The sequence below is a fragment of the Quercus suber genome, unplaced genomic scaffold, assembly GCF_002906115.3.
Source record: "Quercus suber isolate HL8 unplaced genomic scaffold, Cork oak 2.0 scaffold_967, whole genome shotgun sequence".
In the NCBI taxonomy this organism is placed as follows: Eukaryota; Viridiplantae; Streptophyta; class Magnoliopsida; order Fagales; family Fagaceae; genus Quercus; species Quercus suber.
This window is the reverse complement of record NW_027070387.1, coordinates 101,948-116,354: the sequence shown is the minus strand read 5'-3', so window position 1 is coordinate 116,354 and position 14,407 is coordinate 101,948. Positions and strand designations below refer to the sequence as shown.

At 39.6% G+C, this 14,407-nt stretch overlaps 1 long non-coding RNA gene across 2 annotated transcripts in view; it reads left to right on the top strand.

The window, feature by feature from the left end:
- Positions 1–11,961: 11,961 nt before the first annotated feature.
- The window catches only part of LOC136065430 (uncharacterized), an 8,312-nt gene continuing 5,866 nt past the window's right edge, over positions 11,962–14,407 (top strand). Inside the window, exons 1-3 of one of the 2 annotated variants that reach the window (XR_010627054.1) lie at positions 11,962–12,507; positions 13,267–13,366; positions 13,881–13,947. This is a non-coding gene — a long non-coding RNA (uncharacterized LOC136065430). Of the gene's footprint in view, positions 12,508–13,266; positions 13,367–13,880; positions 14,255–14,407 lie in introns of those variants that run through there. The other variant, XR_010627053.1, reaches the window with a different exon arrangement.

Sequence of the window (14,407 nt, the reverse complement as noted above, 5' to 3'; positions counted from 1 at the left end):
ATCGGCAGGGGCATCCTCGGCAGGAGCGGCGTCATCAGAAGCGTCAACTGGAGCCTCAGTCTCAGTGGCAGACGATTGAACAGCCTCGTCAACCGCCATTTCTTGATCCACCTCTTCCAGATCAAGCGCCTCTATGTTTACTCCTGAAGGGTGTTTGACGAGGTACCTCCTCAGAAGCTCGAAGCCCTTGAAGTAGCAACTGAAGAGCACAGTGTTGTACTCGTCAGTGGTCTGGAAGGCCGCTACCGATCTAGCTGCAATGGTCTTGAGGCTCTCCTTGGCGGCTACAATTTGCTCGTCTTTCTCGATGTTCAGCTGACGCTCCACCCTAAGATCGTTTGTAAGTTTCTTTGTTTGCTCTCTCAGGGTATTCGCCGTGCCCATGAACTCGATGAGTTCCTTCTTCAAACCCGAATTTTTCGCCTCCAACGCCTCCACCCTAGAAGTCAGGGACGCCACCTTTGCCTCTTGAGTAAGATACTTAGAAGCAATGTGTAGGTTCTCTCCCAGAACCTAAAAAGAAGTACTAATTCTTTAGTAAAAAAAAAAAAAAAGAGAGGGTTGCTCACGAAAGAAGTAAAAAGCACTTCACCTGAACCAGCTTATGAACGTGGCCAGCAGCGACTGTATTCAAGGAGACCCCAGAGAAAGCCTTCAAGTCGTCAGCCGTCACAATGCTATGGGCTCGCTCAACTGCCAGCTTCTCATCGCCCCAGATGGTTGAGCGACCAACGTCCTCTTTCTCTTTCTCTTTCCCCATCAGTCGTGGCCTCTTGGAGACGGGTGTGGGAAGCTCCTCCATTGAAGTAGACGGAGAAGCTGTCCTCGTCACCTCAATGCCGGAGACGAGGGGAGTGACTGAAGCTGGCGGAGTGGCAGAGAGACCCTTCCCTATGACACGCACGGTCTTTTTTCCTATATTGGACAAGGGCTCGTCCTTCTTGGCCCTCATATTCGCATACATATTTTTGTTGAATTTTGACGTCATCACTATCAAAAGAAAAACATTAGCCTCGAAGAAAAGCACAAGAAAAGAAAAGGTCAGTACTGACGAAGCTAGAACTTACTCTTTTTTTCCTTCTATGTCAATATTTTTCAAAACAAAGGTAGAGGGCTCAGGCCCGAGACAGTAGAATGCAAGAGTTCTGGGATCGACGAGATCGTCCCAGCTCTCGATCATCTGCGCGTACTTGATGGCCTTCTGCACACATTCTCTATACCTGCTCTTAAGCTTTTGTCGTCTTTTGACTTAAAAAAAAAAAGAAAAAAAAGAAAAAAAAAAGAGGGGGTGTTAGGGGTCGTAATTGTAAGCACGACAGAATTCAAGAAACGAAGAAGAAATATTGATGCACCTAAAGTCGGGGTTTCCCACCGACGACATAACACCGGGAGATCACCCCAAACCTCGCCCGAGGGTGTCTCAAAATCGTCCCCAGACACATAAAAGAATCTGGACTTCCAATACCTGAACGACGAAGGTAATTTTTTGACAATCCTAGTCCCTCTCTCCCAAGGCACTAGTTCATAATACCCATGCTCCTTTGACGCTTTCAAACGGTACAAATACACCAGTTCGTCAACCCTGATCATATCCCCGTCATTAGTTGCCAGCCATATCCCCATACAGCTGATTAAAATTCTCCACGAGTTGGGCATAAGTTGCCCCGGGGCGATACCAAAGTGATCTAACAACTCCATCAGGAAAGGATGGATGGGAAACCTCAACCCACAAATGAAGGCAGCCTCGTAAAAGCATACCTCACCTGGGAAGAAGTGACACGCCCGGTCTTCCACGCTGGGCAGACGAACCCTAACTCGATCAGGAAACTGGAATCTATCTCTAAAGCTCGCCAACGTGTCAGCGTCTAGCCCACACTCCTCTCCCAGGGCATAAAAGCCCTAAGCTCTCGAGAGACAGAAACGGCGGTATCTCCCTCCATTGGGCCGCCGTTGGACTACAACTCAGTTTCAAGCTCGCTCGACCTAACTTCAGACATACCTACTCGCACTCCAACCTCGTTCACAAACCAATCTAAAGACTAACGAAGCAAAGGCAACAGATCAGCCAAAGCGACACTCAGACAGTTACCCTCAAAAACAAAATCCTCAATATTAGAGGAAACCCCCAAAAACCCTCCTAAGCGAGCAAAAAGGAATGAAATTGAGGGGCAAGCTACCCTAATCTCAGAGCTACTAAGCATGAAAACCAAAAGACACAACAGCAAACTAAACCCCCATGGAATTTAGAACAAACAAAAAAAAAGAAGAAAAAAGAAAAAAGATCAGATGCAAAGCCATAACAAGGCGAGGAAGAGTAACACCGGAGAATGGGCGTACCTTAAGGAAGCGATTAGAAGAAGGAGCACTACTACACCGGTTGCTAGTTCGCAGAAAGGTTGCAGAGAGAGGTCGCTGGAGAGGATGATCAAAGCAAATGATTGAAGGATTTTTGAAAAATGTGAACAAGAAGAGGTTTTAAACTAAGGCTTTGGAAAACTGAAAAAAAAACAGCGGGAAGCCCAAGAGTCCCACCAAATCAAAGCATTAACTCTACCCACCAGCGCGTGCCACGTGTGCCACGATTTGCGAAACGCCGCCGCTTTGCATTTAATGCGGATCGAAATCCCAAACGACACTTGTGAGCTGTAAAAGACTCCTCACATTCTATAATCGTCATTTAAATGACGATCACAGAATCGGGGGGCAACTGACGAGGCTGACGAGCTCATGTACACACGGACGATCCCATCGATACGGACGAATCCAAACTCTAGCTAGGTGAGTCAATTATATGCTTCACTGACGAAGATATCCAGACCATTCAATGCAAGCAATCAAACCCAAAACGGTTACAGGGACAACTGTACAATCCATTGAAGGACAGTGATGGCACATTAAAACAGCCCTAGACATTACCAAAAGGAGCATTAAGACCTCCATAACTACCCCAACGGCTAGAAGCCATAAGAACATATATAAGTCTCCCACATTGCTAAGGACCAGGTACATACACAAAAAAAAAAAAACACTAAGAGATCTTTTTCATTCTTTCCAATTATCTTGTTCATTTTCTAGAGAACTTCTTATACTGACTTTGGCATCAGAGGCGTTGTGGCAGGCACCACACTGGTGACCATCTTCAAAGGCTAAAGAATCATCTCCGTTCAACGAACAGTGCTGACGAGTTCACACTCATCAGAAAAGATACTCAAACCCAAGATAACACCACGATATATTGTCGAAGGAAAACCAAAGAACTCAACGTAAAAACCTCTCCACGGCCTCCAAACCGAAATCATCCACTAGTGAATAAGTTGGAGTACAAGGAGATAAAAAAGATACTCAAAGCCTAATTTACCTAAAGCATTTAAACCCTCCAAGCTTCAACTATTAACGGACTTCATCAAGCCTTGTCTTCACTAGCTTCCCGGATCCTAGCCAATTGTACTGCCAAGCCTCACCAACTTAGTTTGGCAAAGTCCTAATGCTTCTCAAGCTCTAAAAAACTCTCTACACTTTGAATGTGTGTGGGTTGTGTTTAGGTACAATCTCATCTCAAGGTTTGACAATAGGAGAGGAGAGGAGAAGTGACTACAAATGAATTCTCTCTTGAGGATAAGTAGCTCTCTCTAAAAGGTGGGTGTTGTGAAAACCTCTCTCTGGGAGTTCTATCTAATAGTCTTCTTACAATTTTGTGAGTAATGAATGTATATATAGTATGGGTGAATGGTAGGAGAGTCACACCTAAAATCCCAAGTGTTAGAGTATCTCGCGGGTCATCTTGCGAGTTACTCACGAGATACATGGACTCTTGAACTTCCACATGTGCTCCTCACATAGCCTTTTGTAGGTTTTGAAATCCCAAGCCAGTTGCGAGCTAGTCGCGAATTCCATTACAATTAATTCTTCACCACTTAAGACTAAACCCATTACAATTAAATCTCATAAAATACAAAGAAATAAATTAATGAAATTACAACATTTTTTTCATGGAATACAGTCAACATAAATGTTATGTAAAAAAACATAACTTAACAATATTATCCTTTGAAGTACAAAGTAAATGCTCTGAATATCAAGTCAAAAATTATATCAAGAATATAAAGGAAAAAGAATGAAAAGAAAGAGGAAAGCTTTTATTAAAAGTTTAGTTGGTTATTGTTAATATTAAGTTCAAGCTTGATATTAGCATATTGGTCATGGTTACAAATCCAGGTATCAGATTTGGGTCGTGGTAGATAAATTACGGAATGTAAATGATAATGAGTCAATTTCAGATAACCTCATAAGAAGCCAAGCATAAGATAACCCCATCTACAAATCCTGAAACATAGGAACTAATTCTATCCTAAAATATAAGGATCAATTTGAATACAAACAAATGACAATACTAATTTACTACTACCTTATTAAGATAAACACTAAGCCTCTATTTAAATACTTCTAATTCTAATTCAAATAATAATATATTTAGCATATGATCCCTGGACATAATATCTTATTGGATCAAGTCCTTGCTACCATGACACTGATTTATAAATATGGGCAAACTTTAAAAAATAATCGGATAAATATGGTTGGAACTAAGTGTACTAGACTAAAAATATATATAATATATAAATGAAAGTTTTTGACCTTTCGCTAACTTCCTTTAATGGTGTCACTTAAACTTTTGAAAAATCATATTTTCTAGGTATTCCTTAGTTTATGATAGTGTATTTGCTAAATATGAGACAAAAGATATAGTTATGGTTAGTCTTTATACTAAATGCATTACAAAAAGATAAAAGTTAAAAAAGCTTTACTTTCTGCTTTTTGCCAAATGAACATTTAGAATTCTAAATCATGTTGCACATTTCTTATTGCACACTCCTTGTAAAATAGTGTTTGAAAATATAGTTAAAATTGTAAAATAGTCTTTTACAAGATTTCACAATTTCAATTGAAAACACAATTTCAACCGATGTAACAGTATGTGCAATGAATATGTAATAGCTTGTGTGTGATAACCATTATCCCAATTTAGTACTCACCATTTTTTTGAATAAAACAATCAATAAATTTTGTGGATAGCATCCTCCAAATTCAAGGAACTCCAAAGACAAACTTTCTTTTCTTTTTGGTAATGATATGAACTGGTTGAATGCTATTAACAAGGGCGGTTCAAGGCCTAGGGTTAAGGCCCCAAAATTTAAAAGATTTAACCATTAAAAAAAAAGACCTCATTTCCCTATAAAAATGCCCAAAATTGTAGAATAATGTTAGAGATATTACCAATTTTTTTTTGTCACCAATCACACCAAAAAAAAAAAAAAAAATCAAATCAAACATTCATTTATTAGGTAGTTGAAACCCACCAATTACATCCATTACTACATCAAATCACATTTATTGTCACATCAATTTGTGTGCTTTATGTAGTAAAGTTTGTAGTAACTTTTGTATTTTGTAAGATTGTATGATAATAAGTGGTTTAAAAAAAATGCTGTGTACTATTTTTCTCACCTCCAAATAGGTCTCCAAATATTATAACAACAAATATTATAACAACGTTACTAGTAGGGCTTGTGGGCTATTTTTTCAGGGGTTTGGGAGACTAATTTCTCCCCAAAACCCAGCTTAGCCATAATATTTTCCAGACATAGCCACTCCACTCTATCATATGCCTTGCTCATATCCAGCTTCAATGTCATTTCACCCTTTTTTCCTCCTTTCCTCCCATTAATGTGGTGCATGGTCTCAAAGCTACAAGGACATTATCAGTGATCAGCCTTCCATGCACAAAAGCACTTTGGGTGTCACTAATAATGGACGGCAGGATCTTTTTTAATCTGTTTGCAATGACCTTGGATGTTATCCTGAAAACCACATTACATAGACTAATAGGACGAAAATCAGTCACCCTTTTGGGTTCCTTAACTTTAGGGATTAGTACAATATGAGTCTCATTAAAATTAGGAGGAAACAAGCCATGATTAAGGAAATCAAGAATAGTTTTAGTAACTACATCACCTACTATAGGCCAAAATTGCTGATAAAATAAAGGGGGCATACCGTCTGGGCCTGGAGCCTTTAATGGGTGCATCTGCTTAAAGCCACATGTACTTCACTGGCGGTAAAAGCTTTGTCCAACATTTGATTCATTTGTGGGGTCACCTTAGGCTGTATGGCTTGTAAATTTCATTGAACTCTGTTGGATGGCTTGTTGTAAAGAGAGCCATGTAATACTCCTCCACTATTTCACCCACCTTCCCTTCATCATCTTGCCATATCTCTTGTGCATCAAGCATCCCATTAATCTGATTCTTTTTGAGCCTAGCCGAAGCCATGAAAATATCTTGTATTTTTATCCCCATCTCGAAACCAATTGATCCTTGAACGTTGGTACCACATTGCATCTTCCTTTTCATGCCATTTGTTTAACTCCATTCTTGTGTCCCTCATATCTTGTATGTTTCTTGGAGAGGCCGGTTGCAACTCCAACCACTCCAAATGTTTTTGTAATTCATTTATTTTCCTCCCAACGTGTCAAACACATTTTTATTCCATGCTTCCAGCTGCATCCTACATTGATTTATACATGAGACTAAAGGGAAGTCCAACTGAGCAAGAACACCATCCCTCTAAGCAGTCTGCACAATCTCTTCACATTGAAGTTCCTTGAGCCACATTGATTCAAATCTGAATAATTTCTTCCTCTTCTTTTTACTGACCCTTTTCTCTAAACGCAACAACAAAGGAGAGTGGTCTGATGCCGAGTTGGTGAGGTGGTGAAGTTTTGCTCTTGTGAACAAGTTCACCCATTCAATAGTTGCTAAGGCACGGTCAAGCCTTTCTCGAATCTGCCTTCCATCCCTCGTCTCATAAGTCCACGTAAATCTTGGTCCCACGAAGCCAATGTCACACAAACCACACAAGTTTATTGTTTCTACAAAGTTTGCAAGTTGTTGCCTTGGTCTAGAACTCCCACCTTCCTTCTCCTACATGCTCATAATCTCATTAAAGTTACCGATAACCAGCCAAGGCAACGAAGAAGTTGTACCCAAGTGCTTCATTTTAGCCCATGATTCGTTTCGTTTTGATGTTTCCGGATTGCCATAAAAACCAGTCAAGTGCCACCACCCATATTCAGCCCCACCATTTACCAGTGCATCAATGTGTGACTGGAGAATGTTTGAATATCAAGCTTCACCTCTTCCTTCCATAACATTGCCAACCCTCCCTTTGAACCAATGTTGTCCACATACAAACCATGTTTAAAGTTGCATCTGTCTTTAACCATAACCATCCAATCCCTGTTTGACTTCGTCTCCATGAGGAAGACGATCTTGGACTCTTCTTTTTTTACCACCTCATACAAGGCGTTTACTGTCCGGAGGTTCCCAAGCCCCGGCAGTTCCAACTGAGCAGATTCATTGCTCCGGCGGGGTTGCTTCGCAACCTCCGCCAATTTAAATTCTGAAGCCATCAAGATACTCAGGTTCTTTGTCTCTTCGTCAATTCTGGGTTTCTTTTCTTTTTCCTGTATCCCACCTTCCACGTCAAATTGGTTTATTTTCTTACGTTTGGGCCTTCTTGTTCAACTATTTTTTGTTCACATAAGCTCCTTGGCATGTCATTCATTCTGACCCACGTTCCTTTGGGCTTAGGCTCGGTGACTATTATGGCCCGTGAAGGCCCTTTATCACTGGCTTGTATTTTATTTCTGATGCCACATGCCCCTCCTCTCCTTCCTTTTTTATCTCTATCATTTTCCACCCATCCAGCTGTGAATAGCACATGCTCTCCTAGCTGTGAAGACCTTGGAGTCAACTGAACATCATGGCTATTAATATCCGCATCTTCAGCCGCCACACTCATTTCCATATCCGTTTTCTTCCCATCCTGGTCTACTGTTACCTCATTAACATCCTTATTTAAAATTTGAATTTCAAAGCCCTCATTAATAGCCCCATCAATTTCCTGGAGAGTAGCCGCAAATTCCGCTGCAGATTGATGTGCTACTGATTTTCCAGAATTTCCGGATACGTTACTAGACACCACGTTCCCAACTGAAGCAGTGCCGGCACCGTTTCCGATCTGCCTGTTCCGGTCTTCCCACCTTTCATTTTTGATGCCCCCGTCGTGTTTTCATATCCTTGAACCTCAACTATGGATTTCTTCGCCGTATTAAACTGGCTGGCCCTGATCCACCTCCAAATTGTTGATCTTCTACAGATAATGTTCCTTTGCTCTGGAGCCACAAAACACACTCTTTATCGTCATGCGTTAAATGGCCGCACCAATAGCATAGATTAGGTAGTCTTTCGTACTGAAAAGACACCCACCCTTCATTCTCTTCATCAAAATCCACACGTCTTCCTCTGCACAGCGGTTCAGATATGTCTATGCTCACTCGCACCCTCATGAAATTTCCTCCTCTCATCTCCGTTAGGTCCTTTGGCATAGTAACCTCTCCTAATGACTCTCCAAGATGCATTGCTACTTCGGATGTCAAGAGAGAGTATGGTAAATTATGTAGCTGAACCCAGAATGCTACCTTGTCGAAAGCGAGTGCCTCAATTGGAGTAGACAGATCGTATCGTTGAAAAACGACCAAGTGTCTGTCAAAAGACCATGGTTCTCCCATTAGTACCTTCTCTACATCCTCCGCCGTCTGGAAAGCAAATAATAATCTATTATCCCCTGCTTCACTCACCTTAAATGATTTCCTAGTGCGCCATAGTGGTTTGAACGTTTTTGCTACAGCCTCCACATTCAATGATCTGCATGTGAAAAACTTTGCTACTAATACAAAAACCTGTGTTTTCTTATTCTTTGACAGATCAAGCTTATCCCCTTCTTTCTCCGTCAGTGATAATTTCTTCCAATTCCTAGTTAAGTCCTCCATACCGATCCTATTCTGTCTCCCAAACCCCTGAAAAAATAGCCCACAAGCCCTACTAGTAACGTTGTTATAATATTTGTTGTTATAATATTTGGAGACCTATTTGGAGGTGAGAAAAATAGTACACAGCATTTTTTTTAAACCACTTATTATCATACAATCTTACAAAATACAAAAGTTACTACAAACTTTACTACATAAAGCACACAAATTGATGTGACAATAAATGTGATTTGATGTAGTAATGGATGTAATTNCACTCAAGCTATACCAACATACACTATGAGCTGCTTTAAAATACCTGATTCTCTCTGTGATGAGTTGACTAGTATGATCCGGAACTTTTGGTGGGGTCAGAAAGGTGATGAGAGAAAAATGTCTTGGCTTAGTTGGGATAAAATGTGTGAGACCAAGGCAAATGGAGGTATGGGGTTTCGACAATTAAAACAATTTAACCTGGCTCTTCTTGCTAAACAAGGGTGGAGACTTCAAGTAATGCATGATTCTTTAGCCTATCGTCTTTTCAAGGCGAAATATTTTCCCCACACAGATTTTGTTAATGCAGCAATGGGAAATCACCCATCCTTTGCTTGGAGGAGTATAATGGCTGCTCAACATTTGGTGCAGCAAGGCCTCCGTTGGAATGTGGGAAATGGGGAATCTATTCGTGTATGGGGTGACAAATGGGTGCCATCTTCTTCTACTTTCAAGGTAGTGTCCCCTAAGTTGTTCATGCATGCTGATCTACGGGTAAGTGAGCTGATTTCCCATGATCCTGTGGGTTGGAAAATGCAGGTTATAGACACCCTTTTTCTTCCCCATGAGGCAGAAATTATCAAAGGCATTCCCTTAAGCACTCATCTACCGCCAGATAAGCTTATATGGGCTGCAATAACTAATGGTTTATTTAGTGTTCGTAGTGCATACAGGCTAGCGATGGAGAATTCTCAAGCTGAAAATGTTGGTTCCAGTTCTGATGGCAGGGGACTTCGAAGTTTCTGGAGGCGCATTTGGAGGATACCAGTCCCTCATAAAGTACGACACTTTACTTGGAGAGCATGTCGAGAGATCTTACCCACGAAGATGAATTTGAAGAGGAGAAAGGTGTTGGACATTGATGGCTGTGAGGAATGTAATGATGGTTTGGAAAGCTCAGGTCACCTGTTTTGGAGCTGCTAGAGAGCCAGACAGATTTGGCAATGAACCAAACTCAGGTTTGCTTTTGAACCGTCAGCCATCAATTCTTTCTTCGATCTGGTATGGCACCTGATGATGAGAGAGGAGTACGACGAAGACAAGGTGGCCACGGTGGTCACTATTGCATGGTCGATATGGGCAAATCGCAATGAAGTACGCCATGGTGGGACAAAGAAGACGGAAGAAGCTTTGGTCAAATGGAGTGCGCAATACTTGACAGAATACAGGAGTGCGAACGGTTCAACGGAACTGGTACGGAGAAGCCAAGATGTGAGATGGTCTCCTCCACCAACGGCAAGCTACAAAATAAACGTGGATGGAGCGGTTTTCAAAACACAAAAATCAGCAGGGATTGGTGTCATTATCTGAGATGAACAGGGACAGGTTGTAGCAGCTCTAAGCCAGAAGATAAATGCACCTTTGGGAGCTTTGGAGGTGGAGGCGAAGGCAGTTGAGATAGCTCTCCAGTTTGCAATGGATGTAGGAGTTTATGAGTTCATTATGGAAGGGGATTCTTTGGTAGTGTATAATGCTCTGTGTGGACACTCATCTCCACCATCACCGGTGGCATCAGTCATTTCTGGTGCACTTGCTTTTTGTGGGCTGTTTCGTCGGGTTGAATTTTCTCACATGCATAGACAGGGTAATACACCAGCCCATTTATTAGCAAAACATGCTTTAGGCATTGTCGATTATGTAGCATGGATGGAAGAGACGCCTTGCTTCTTAATGCAAGCTCTTACCCATGATGTAACTTTTTCTATTTGAGTGGAAATAAAATTGCAATCTTCCTATAAAAAAAAAAAAAACAAAAACTTAACCCAGTTGAAAGCCATATATTATTTGGTGGGAAAAAATTGTTTTGATACTTTAATTTTTGCAGCCCAATATTCTACACAATAGATTATCAATATACCTAATCTTTCAAATGGCTAAACAACCAAAAATTTCTATTTCTTTCTTAACACCAAAATTAAAATTTATTATGGTGCATTGCCTTATTTATCTATCTATCTATATATATATTAATAGGAAAAGTTTAAAGAAAGTTTAATCAGAATTTGAAATTAGAATCCAATTTTGCGCTATGTGTCTAAATTTATGTGGAGACCCCACACTACAACAAAATGTATTTTTAGCGACGGAAATTAGTGAGGAAATATCTTTCGTCGCTAAAAATACAGCTTTAGTGACGAAATATGAATTTCGTCACTAAAAGTAAAAAAAATTATTACATTTAGCGACGAAAAATAAATTTCGTCGCTATTGTGAACAAAAAAATAGGCGCCAGTGGAGGGAATTTTTGGCGCAATTTTAATTAAGTTATAGTGACGAAATATTTCGTCACTAAAAGTTGAAATTTTTAGTGACGAAATATTTCGTCACTGTAGGTATTGCTGTGATAGTATTAGTGACGAAAATCATTTCGTCACTATAAGGAAGAATTAGTGACGAAAATTATTCGTCACTAAAAATAACAATGATTTTGCACTTAAATGTTTTTAGTGACGAAATCGTAATTCGTCACTAAAAGTATGCTACAGTGACGAAAGTTGAATTTCGTCGCTAAAAATCTGAACAAAATATGATCTCTTTAGTGACGAAAATAAAATTCGTCGCTAAAAGTGTAAAAATTCTGCATCCTCTTGTGACGAAACAGAAATTCGTCGCTAAAAGTGGGCAATAGCGACGAAATTTTTCGTCGCTAAAGACCACTTTTAGCAACGAAACTGATATTTCGTCACTATTTCCCACTTTTAGTGACGAATTTCAGTTTCGTCACTAAAAGTGGTCTTTAGCGACGAAATGGTTTCGTCGCTAAAGACTAACTATAAATAACCCAACCCACACAGCAGCACAAAAAACTCACCCACTCAGCAGAACAAAAAACTCACACAAAAGCTCAAAAAACGCTGAGAAACCCAGACCAAAAAAAGAGAAGAAACCCAGACCAAAAGCTCTCCCTCGCACTCTCTCAAGTAGCCGCCGATCGCGACGCTTGAAGTGTCGCCGTCGGAGCCGATAGATCGCGACGCTGAGGCGTCGCCGATAGATCGCGACGCTTCACTGAACCGTTGCCAAACCGTTACCGTCGCCAAACCGTTGCCATTTCGTCGCCAAACCGTCACCGTTCCCATCGCGACACCGGCGAAGCTTCAGCTCGCTTCCGATCGCGACGATTCAGATTCTGCTCTGACCGGTGACGCTTCTACTCTGACCGGTGACGCTTCACATTCGCGACGATCCCAACGCCGAACCCATTCGCGACGCCATTCGCAACAATCCCAACGCCGTTCCCATTCGCGACGATCCCTTTCGCCGAACCCATTCACGACGATCCCGTTCTCGACGATTCCCATTCGCGACGCTGATTCCCATTTCTCGACGATCCTCCCTTTCGTCGTGGCCTTTGTTCGGAACTGGTAAGTTTTTATTTTTTATTTTATTTATTTATTTATTTTTTCACCTTCCCTTTTCACTTTTATGTTTATTTTTCTACAAATGATAAATTTTCTTGTTTTAAAGGCCTTGAACAGTATACGTATCAATTGTTGTTCTCCTACTTGTCTGAAATGTTACTTGGTATATGAAATAGGGGTTTGGTTTTTTATTTATTTATTTTTTCACCTTCCCTTTTCACTTTTATGTTTATTTTTCTACAAATGATAAATTTTCTTGTTTTAAAGGCCTTGAACAGTATACGTATCAATTGTTGTTCTCCTACTTGTCTGAAATGTTACTTGGTATATGAAATAGGGGTTTGGTTGTATATTCAATGATTTTCCTATTACACATGTTATGTGTTTGTTGTTCTTCATAAGTCAATTAATAGTTGGTGGGTGATGTACATAGTTTTTTTTTTTTTTTTTTTCTCTCTGAAGTGAAAGATTGAAATTTTTATTGGTGCCAAACTACAAAAATTGTTATATAATAGATCACATATTATAGCTGTTGGGTTACTATTCTTTTGTTTGTTGAGTTCATCTGCTGCCTTGTTGCTTTGTTTGTTTAGTTCATCTAAATACTTGGTTTAATAGTAATGGAGGATTTGGAGCTAACATTTCTATAATTTGGTAAAAGAAAAAAAAAGGTGAAAATTTTATAGTGTTGTTAAGTGGTATGAATACTTTCGAATTCGGTTAGGCAGTTCTTGGTATCTTTAATTAAAAGTTTTATCACAGCTTTCAAGGCAGAAGAATGCAACTTCCATTTTTTGGTCCTACTTGGTTGCTCTTTAAAAATGATCAAGGACTGGTGGGAAGCCAAGGATTGGAATCAACGGTATGTTTTCCTATGAGTACTGTTGTTGTGTTCTGTTTTAGTTTGCAGGATAAAACAATTTTTGTTTGTTTTTTTGTTTGTAGTTGTAGGGTTATGCATTAATTAAATGAATATTTATAGTTGACTTGAAGATTGGATGTCAATGTGAGGATTTATAGCTGTAGATTAATGTCACAATTAGTTGCATTTAATTTCTTATTTGCTTTCCCCCTTAAGTAATTGTGGTGTGAATGGTGTGCTACAGTCCTTGAGCAATGTTATTAATTGGTTTGGTAATGGCAAAATTGTACTATTATGTCAGAAACTCAATAGTTATAGTATTTTGTTACAATGCCAGGTTGTGGATACTGTAACTCTAGTTTTTTGAGTACATTTTTCAATGTACAGTATTTTGAGTTTAGAAATTCATGTTATTTTGAACATTGAGGATAAAACAATGTAGTGTTATTATTACATAATGAAAATAAATAGTTATATGCCCTAAGTACTTATAAATTTTACTTTTCTTTTGCAGGCTAAATACATATTGTTTACAATAACTTTGGATTTTTTCTGAAAGTTGTAAGCTAAGCTTGAGCAAAGTAAGTAAATTTTAGTTGAAAACCTTACAAAACTCTATACTTGTGATGTTGGAAATTGAATTTGTGATGGTATGTTATGTTGGAGCAAGCGGGTGGCTTGCATGGTGTTATAAGGTAGTTTAAATACATATTGGGAGTGTTTTTCAATTCTTGCAAATGTGAATGAGTATTGTTGATTAGATGTGATGAATATTACTTTATTCGATTTCAATACTTATAAACACTATATACTTGCGATGTTTGTGATTGGTTTTGTGGTGGGTTGTTGTATTGGAGCAAGCGGGTGGCTTGCATGGTGTTATAAGGTGGTTTAAATACATATTGGGAGTGTTTTTAGTTTCTTGCAAATGTGAATGAGTATTGTTGATTAGATGTGATGAATATTACTTTATTCGATTTCAATACTTATAAACACTTTATACTTGTGATGTTTGTGATTGGTTTTGTGGTGGGTTGTTGT